We start from the raw sequence: 9,326 nt of genomic DNA on the forward strand, positions 1-9,326 counted from the left end.
GGCTCCGACAACAACTTTTCTTATAAGAGTGCCAATAAGACAAGGTCTTGTATTGTGTGTTTTTTTGTTGTGTTTCTATGTGTTTGCGTCGTCTGCGTTCATTTGTTTCACTTTGGCTGCGAAAACGGCACCGAGAGAGCGCTGTTTTTCGATCGCGAGAGAGAGGGCAGACAGAGCTAGCTACTGGTAACGTTAACTGTTAGCTAGCTTGTGATAGCAGTAACTTTAACTGACCAGATTGTCTTTTTTTTAAACTTACTGAAGCCACAAAATGATATATGTATATATATACATGTAGTACTTGCTGCGACAGTACGATGGTCGTTACTGTGTCGTTATTTTATATTTTTATGCTGCGCAAGAGTATTTTCCCGCCTTTCTTTTTTTCTTCACCTTCTCCGCCTCCGTATGCGTTTTCCTTCGGGAGGCAGCACCACCAAGCACACGTCGCGACGTCCAGAAACTCGGTAAGTAGGACTACTATCACTATAAGTAATAAAATAAAATAGTAATACACAAGTAGTAATCAGTTTGCTTGCCATCAGTTACTATATATGCTCCTTTTATCTGTTTTATGTACAGCTTGTAAGATATGTATGCTCCCTGCCCTGTTTTTACAGTCATTCATGTGAACCAGATCATTTATAAAATGGACTGCTGTGAAATATGATTTTTGTTATGTCTGACTTTAAGGAGAGACAATCCTGACTGCAAAAAAAATGGATGCTGTCGATCGAGGGGAGGGTCATAATCCCACCTGCTGCTCACGTGGCTGACTTCACCACTGTCTTGGCCACTCTCTTCGCCTGTTACTTTGTTTTCAACCTAGAGTATCAGGTGGAAACCTGCACAACTTTGGAATTTATTCAGAGGTATTAACCGATAAAATTATATACCTAACTTTATTCCCACTGGCATTTTCTATATCTCTTTGATAATTGCAATTGTTTCAACCTCTAACTCATTTCATATGTTTTTGGTCAGGATTAATCCTGACTCCACCAAGTGCAGTGCCAAGGAGCAGATGAGCCGGAAGACTGGGAGAGTGGTGAGGAGAAAGACTTGATACATGAACCCCCATGTGATCTCCTTCATCATGGAGTTCATGAAGGCTTCACTTCATGGAGGCTAACTGACTAGATACAGGTGAGGTTCAGATAACGGTCACAACTAATTTGCATATCAGCTGTTTCAATGCAGAGATTTATTTTCTCTCCGATCTAACTTGCGACATATTCAAATCGATTTTTAATCATCTCATGAGTAATCGTTACATCCCTACTAATAATATAACTCCAACCTTGCTAATTGCATGAGTGTTCCTGCAGCCATGTGACACACTTCCTATCAGGAACAAGTATCTTGACATGACAACGACATCACCATCATCTTAATGTATTTTCTTCTTTAATTTCAGGGCTCCTGTTTTGTCCAAGCCCAAGGAAGTTTTGTCTAAAAGGTTTGGTAATGTGCTTTATGTTCCTGTTCACAAAAAAAATAAATAACCCTGTTAACAAATTTCTTGTTGTCTGTTGTTAATTGAAATATTTTAGAATATGGGTCATTCTATTAATGATTAATACTAAATCACTGATTCAGCATTTAAATTGTACAGTGAGAAACTCAATTTACAATGATTACCTGGTACCTACTGTTACTGCATTGCCATATACAATACCGTTCATTTGTTTGTACAGTAAATAAACCAGTTATTTAAAGGCAACTGAAAGCGCGGTATTTCATTGATATTTATTCTGCAGTTAAGCAACTAATACTGTAAATGCAAATAAAATCAGTTTTTAATTTTTTAGTATACAGTTAAAACATCTAACTGTAAATAAAACTGAAATCACAGTATTTAAATGTTATTTTGTATACAGTTAAACAACTAATACTGTAAACGCAACTGGAATCACAGTATTTAATTGTTATTTAGCATACAGTTAAAACATCTAATACTATAAATCCAACTGAAATCACAGTATTTAACTGTTATTTAGTCCACAGTTAAAACATCTAATACTGTAAATACAGCCAAAATCACAGTATTTAACTGGTTTTTGCTTTACAGTAAATACAATAATACTGTAAATAGGGAATACAGTATATCTACTGTAAAACGTTTTTACAGTAAGTTACTGGTTACTAGCTGCCAGTTAATTACTGTAAATTTCTCGGAAATTTTTTTACAGCCTAACCAGAGTGACGGGAGCGGCACAATTCAGAAAAAGTGCTCAGCTCGCCGAGAAAATGCGATTTAAGCAATAAAATTAAAAATGCTTATAAAACATAAATCAAACGTTGGAGGTGGTCGTTTCTTAATGCGCAGTAATAAACTCGGCACTCTAAAGCACCCGTGAGCGTTTTTTTCGATGCCAACCTAACCAGAGTGACGGGAGCGGCACAATTCAGAAAAAGTGCTCAGCTCGCCGAGAAAATGCGATTTAAGCAATAAAATTAAAAATGCTTATAAAACATATACCAAACGTTGGAGGTGGTCATTTCTTAATGCGCAGTAATAAACTCGGCACTCTAAAGCACCCGAGAGCGTTTTTTTCGATGCCAACCTAACCAGAGTGACGGGAGCGGCACAATTCAGAAAAAGTGCTCAGCTCGCCGAGAAAATGCGATTTAAGCAATAAAATTAAAAATGCTTATAAAACATAAACCAAACGTTGGAGGTGGTCATTTCTTAATGCGCAGTAAAAAACTCGGCACTCTAAAGCACCCGAGAGCGTTTTTTTCGATGCCAACCTAACCAGAGTGACGGGAGCGGCACAATTCAGAAAAAGCGCTCAGCTCGCCGAGAAAATGCGATTTAAGCAATAAAATTAAAAATGCTTATAAAACATAAACCAAACGTTGGAGGTGGTCATTTCTTCGTGCGCAGTGAATAACTCGGCACTCTAAAGCACCCGAGAGCGTTTTTTTCGATGCCAACCTAACCAGAGTGACGGGAGCGGCACAATTCAGAAAAAGTGCTCAGCTCGCCGAGAAAATGCGATTTAAGCAATAAAATTAAAAATGCTTATAAAACATAAACCAAACGTTGGAGGTGGTCATTTCTTAATGCGCAGTAATAAACTCGGCACTCTAAAGCACCCGAGAGCGTTTTTTTCGATGCCAACCTAACCAGAGTGACGGGAGCGGCACAATTCAGAAAAAGCGCTCAGCTCGCCGAGAAAATGCGATTTAAGCAATAAAATTAAAAATGCTTATAAAACATAAACCAAACGTTGGAGGTGGTCATTTCTTAATGCGCAGTAATAAACTCAGCACTCTAAAGCACCCGAGAGCGTTTTTTTCGATGCCAACCTAACCAGAGTGACGGGAGCGGCACAATTCAGAAAAAGCGCTCAGCTCGCCGAGAAAATGCGATTTAAGCAATAAAATTAAAAATGCTTATAAAACATAAACCAAACGTTGGAGGTGGTCATTTCTTCATGCGCAGTGAATAACTCGGCACTCTAAAGCACCCGAGAGCGTTTTTTTCGATGCCAAGTGACGGGAGCGGCACAATTCAGAAAAAGTGCTCAGCTCGCCGAGAAAATGCGATTTAAGCTATAAAATTAAAAATGCTTATAAAACATAAACCAAACGTTGGAGGTGGTCATTTCTTAATGCGCAGTAATAAACTCGGCACTCTAAAGCACCCGAGAGCGTTTTTTTCGATGCCAACCTAACCAGAGTGACGGGAGCGGCACAATTCAGAAAAAGTGCTCAGCTCGCCGAGAAAATGCGATTTAAGCAATAAAATTAAAAATGCTTATAAAACATAAACCAAACGTTGGAGGTGGTCATTTCTTAATGCGCAGTAATAAACTCGGCACTCTAAAGCACCCGAGAGCGTTTTTTTCGATGCCAACCTAACCAGAGTGACGGGAGCGGCACAATTCAGAAAAAGTGCTCAGCTCGCCGAGAAAATGCGATTTAAGCAATAAAATTAAAAATGCTTATTAAACATAAACCAAACGTTGGAGGTGGTCATTTCTTCATGCGCAGTGAATAACTCGGCACTCTAAAGCACCCGAGAGCGTTTTTTTCGATGCCAACCTAACCAGAGTGACGGGAGCGGCACAATTCAGAAAAAGCGCTCAGCTCGCCGAGAAAATGCGAATTAAGCAATAAAATTAAAAATGCTTATAAAACATAAACCAAACGTTGGAGGTGGTCATTTCTTAATGCGCAGTAATAAACTCGGCACTCTAAAGCACCCGAGAGCGAGTGACGGGAGCGGCACAATTCAGAAAAAGTGCTCAGCTCGCCGAGAAAATGCGATTTAAGCAATAAAATTAAAAATGCTTATAAAACATAAACCAAACGTTGGAGGTGGTCATTTCTTAATGCGCAGTAATAAACTCGGCACTCTAAAGCACCCGAGAGCGTTTTTTTCGATGCCAACCTAACCAGAGTGACGGGAGCGGCACAATTCAGAAAAAGTGCTCAGCTCGCCGAGAAAATGCGATTTAAGCAATAAAATTAAAAATGCTTATTAAACATAAACCAAACGTTGGAGGTGGTCATTTCTTCATGCGCAGTGAATAACTCGGCACTCTAAAGCACCCGATAGCGTTTTTTTCGATGCCAACCTAACCAGAGTGACGGGAGCGGCACAATTCAGAAAAAGTGCTCAGCTCGCCGAGAAAATGCGATTTAAGCAATAAAATTAAAAATGCTTATAAAACGTAAACCAAACGTTGGAGGTGGTCATTTCTTAATGCGCAGTAATAAACTCGGCACTCTAAAGCACCCGAGAGCGTTTTTTTCGATGCCAACCTAACCAGAGTGACGGGAGCGGCACAATTTAGAAAAAGTGCTCAGCTCGCCGAGAAAATGCGATTTAAGCAATAAAATTAAAAATGCTTATAAAACATAAACCAAACGTTGGAGGTGGTCATTTCTTAATGCGCAGTAATAAACTCGGTACTCTAAAGCACCCGAGAGCGTTTTTTTCGATGCCAACCTAACCAGAGTGACGGGAGCGGCACAATTCAGAAAAAGCGCTCAGCTCGCCGAGAAAATGCGATTTAAGCAATAAAATTAAAAATGCTTATAAAACATAAACCAAACGTTGGAGGTGGTCATTTCTTCATGCGCAGTGATAAACTCGGCACTCTAAAGCACCCGAGAGCGTTTTTTTCGATGCCAACCTAACCAGAGTGACGGGAGCGGCACAATTCAGAAAAAGTGCTCAGCTCGCCGAGAAAATGCGATTTAAGCAATAAAATTAAAAATGCTTATAAAACATAAACCAAACGTTGGAGGTGGTCATTTCTTCATGCGCAGTGATAAACTCGGCACTCTAAAGCACCCGAGAGCGTTTTTTTCGATGCCAACCTAACCAGAGTGACGGGAGCGGCACAATTCAGAAAAAGTGCTCAGCTCGCCGAGAAAATGCGATTCAAGCAATAAAATTAAAAATGCTTATTAAACATAAACCAAACGTTGGAGGTGGTCATTTCTTCATGCGCAGTGAATAACTCGGCACTCTAAAGCACCCGAGAGCGTTTTTTTCGATGCCAACCTAACCAGAGTGACGGGAGCGGCACAATTCAGAAAAAGTGCTCAGCTCGCCGAGAAAATGCGATTTAAGCAATAAAATTAAAAATGCTTATAAAACATAAACCAAACGTTGGAGGTGGTCATTTCTTAATGCGCAGTAATAAACTCGGCACTCTAAAGCACCCGAGAGCGTTTTTTTCGATGCCAACCTAACCAGAGTGACGGGAGCGGCACAATTCAGAAAAAGTGCTCAGCTCGCCGAGAAAATGCGATTTAAGCAATAAAATTAAAAATGCTTATAAAACATAAATCAAACGTTGGAGGTGGTCATTTCTTAATGCGCAGTAATAAACTCGGCACTCTAAAGCACCCGAGAGCGTTTTTTTCGATGCCAACCTAACCAGAGTGACGGGAGCGGCACAATTCAGAAAAAGTGCTCAGCTCGCCGAGAAAATGCGATTTAAGCAATAAAATTAAAAATGCTTATAAAACATAAACCAAACGTTGGAGGTGGTCATTTCTTAATGCGCAGTAATAAACTCGGCACTCTAAAGCACCCGAGAGCGTTTTTTTCGATGCCAACCTAACCAGAGTGACGGGAGCGGCACAATTCAGAAAAAGCGCTCAGCTCGCCGAGAAAATGCGATTTAAGCAATAAAATTAAAAATGCTTATAAAACATAAACCAAACGTTGGAGGTGGTCATTTCTTCATGCGCAGTGATAAACTCGGCACTCTAAAGCACCCGAGAGCGTTTTTTCGATGCCAACCTAACCAGAGTGACGGGAGCGGCACAATTCAGAAAAAGCGCTCAGCTCGCCGAGAAAATGCGATTTAAGCAATAAAATTAAAAATGCTTATAAAACATAAACCAAACGTTGGAGGTGGTCATTTCTTAATGCGCAGTAATAAACTCGGCACTCTAAAGCACCCGAGAGCGTTTTTTTCGATGCCAACCTAACCAGAGTGACGGGAGCGGCACAATTCAGAAAAAGTGCTCAGCTCGCCGAGAAAATGCGATTTAAGCAATCAAATTAAAAATGCTTATAAAACATAAACCAAACGTTGGAGGTGGTCATTTCTCAATGCGCAGTAATAAACTCGGCACTCTAAAGCACCCGAGAGCGTTTTTTTCGATGCCAACCTAACCAGAGTGACGGGAGCGGCACAATTCAGAAAAGTGCTCAGCTCGCCGAGAAAATGCGATTTAAGCAATAAAATTAAAAATGCTTATAAAACATAAACCAAACGTTGGAGGTGGTCATTTCTTAATGCGCAGTAATAAACTCGGCACTCTAAAGCACCCGAGAGCGTTTTTTCGATGCCAACCTAACCAGAGTGACGGAGCGGCACAATTCAGAAAAAGCGCTCAGCTCGCCGAGAAAATGCGATTTAAGCAATAAAATTAAAAATGCTTATAAAACATAAACCAAACGTTGGAGGTGGTCATTTCCTAATGCGCAGTAATAAACTCGGCACTCTAAAGCACCCGAGAGCGTTTTTTTCGATGCCAACCTAACCAGAGTGACGGGAGCGGCACAATTCAGAAAAAGCGCTCAGCTCGCCGAGAAAATGCGATTTAAGCAATAAAATTAAAAATGCTTATAAACATAAACCAAACGTTGGAGGTGGTCATTTCTTCATGCGCAGTGATAAACTCGGCACTCTAAAGCACCCGAGAGCGTTTTTTTCGATGCCAACCTAACCAGAGTGACGGGAGCGGCACAATTCAGAAAAAGTGCTCAGCTCGCCGAGAAATGCGATTTAAGCAATAAAATTAAAAATGCTTATAAAACATAAACCAAACGTTGGAGGTGGTCATTTCTTCATGCGCAGTGAATAACTCGGCACTCTAAAGCACCCGAGAGCGTTTTTTTCGATGCCAACCTAACCAGAGTGACGGGAGCGGCACAATTCAGAAAAAGTGCTCAGCTCGCCGAGAAAATGCGATTTAAGCAATAAAATTAAAAATGCTTATAAAACATAAACCAAACGTTGGAGGTGGTCATTTCTTAATGCGCAGTAATAAACTCGGCACTCTAAAGCACCCGTGAGCGTTTTTTTCGATGCCAACCTAACCAGAGTGACGGGAGCGGCACAATTCAGAAAAAGTGCTCAGCTCGCCGAGAAAATGCGATTTAAGCAATAAAATTAAAAATGCTTATAAAACATAAACCAAACGTTGGAGGTGGTCATTTCTTCATGCGCAGTGATAAAGTCGGCACTCTAAAGCACCCGAGAGCGTTTTTTTCGATGCCAACCTAACCAGAGTGACGGGAGCGGCACAATTCAGAAAAAAGCGCTCAGCTCGCCGAGAAAATGCGATTTAAGCAATAAAATTAAAAATGCTTATAAAACATAAACCAAACGTTGGAGGTGGTCATTTCTTCATGCGCAGTGATAAACTCGGCACTCTAAAGCACCCGAGAGCGTTTTTTTCGATGCCAACCTACCAGAGTGACGGGAGCGGCACAATTCAGAAAAAGTGCTCAGCTCGCCGAGAAATGCGATTTAAGCAATAAAATTAAAATGCTTATAAAACATAAACCAAACGTTGGAGGTGGTCATTTCTTCATGCGCAGTGATAAACTCGGCACTCTAAAGCACCCGAGAGCGTTTTTTTCGATGCCAACCTAACCAGAGTGACGGGAGCGGCACAATTCAGAAAAAGTGCTCAGCTCGCCGAGAAAATGCGATTCAAGCAATAAAATTAAAAATGCTTATTAAACATAAACCAAACGTTGGAAGTGGTCATTTCTTCATGCGCAGTGAATAACTCGGCACTCTAAAGCACCCGAGAGCGTTTTTTCGATGCCAACCTAACCAGAGTGACGGGAGCGGCACAATTCAGAAAAGTGCTCAGCTCGCCGAGAAAATGCGATTTAAGCAATAAAATTAAAAATACTTATAAAACATAAACCAAACGTTGGAGGTGGTCATTTCTTCATGCGCAGTGATAAACTCGGCACTCTAAAGCACCCGAGAGCGTTTTTTTCGATGCAACCTAACCAGAGTGACGGGAGCGGCACAATCAGAAAAAGTGCTCAGCTCGCCGAGAAAATGCGATTTAAGCAATACAATTAAAAATGCTTATAAAACATAAACCAAACGTTGGAGGTGGTCATTTCTTCATGCGCAGTGAATAACTCGGCACTCTAAAGCACCCGAGAGCGTTTTTTTCGATGCCAACCTAACCAGAGTGACGGGAGCGGCACAATTCAGAAAAAGTGCTCAGCTCGCCGAGAAAATGCGATTTAAGCAATAAAATTAAAAATGCTTATAAAACATAAACCACACGTTGGAGGTGGTCATTTCTTAATGCGCAGTAATAAACTCGGCACTCTAAAGCACCCGAGAGCGTTTTTTTCGATGCCAACCTAACCAGAGTGACGGGAGCGGCACAATTCAGAAAAGTGCTCAGCTCGCCGAGAAAATGCGATTTAAGCAATAAAATTAAAAATGCTTATAAAACATAAACCAAACGTTGGAGGTGGTCATTTCTTATGCGCAGTAATAAACTCGGCACTCTAGAGCACCCGAGAGCGTTTTTTTCGATGCCAACCTAACCAGAGTGACGGGAGCGGCACAATTCAGAAAAGTGCTCAGCTCGCCGAGAAAATGCGATTTAAGCAATAAAATTAAAAATGCTTATAAAACATAAACCAAACGTTGGAAGTGGTCATTTCTTCATGCGCAGTGATAAACTCGGCACTCTAAAGCACCCGAGAGCGTTTTTTTCGATGCCAACCTAACCAGAGTTACGGGAGCGGCACAATTCAGAAAAAGCGCTCAGCTCGCCGAGAAAATGCGATTTAAGCAATAAAA

At 40.9% G+C, this 9,326-nt stretch overlaps 1 long non-coding RNA gene across 1 annotated transcript; it reads left to right on the forward strand.

Annotated features, from left to right (window-relative positions):
* Positions 1-816: 816 nt before the first annotated feature.
* Positions 817-1,497, forward strand: LOC133149105 (uncharacterized). Its single transcript, XR_009713087.1, has 3 exons — positions 817-872; positions 985-1,146; positions 1,418-1,497. It is a non-coding gene; the product is annotated as an uncharacterized LOC133149105 (long non-coding RNA).
* The last annotated feature ends 7,829 nt before the right edge of the window (positions 1,498-9,326 follow it).

Source organism: Syngnathus typhle, unplaced genomic scaffold (assembly GCF_033458585.1).
Source record: "Syngnathus typhle isolate RoL2023-S1 ecotype Sweden unplaced genomic scaffold, RoL_Styp_1.0 HiC_scaffold_254, whole genome shotgun sequence".
Taxonomy (NCBI): Eukaryota; Metazoa; Chordata; class Actinopteri; order Syngnathiformes; family Syngnathidae; genus Syngnathus; species Syngnathus typhle.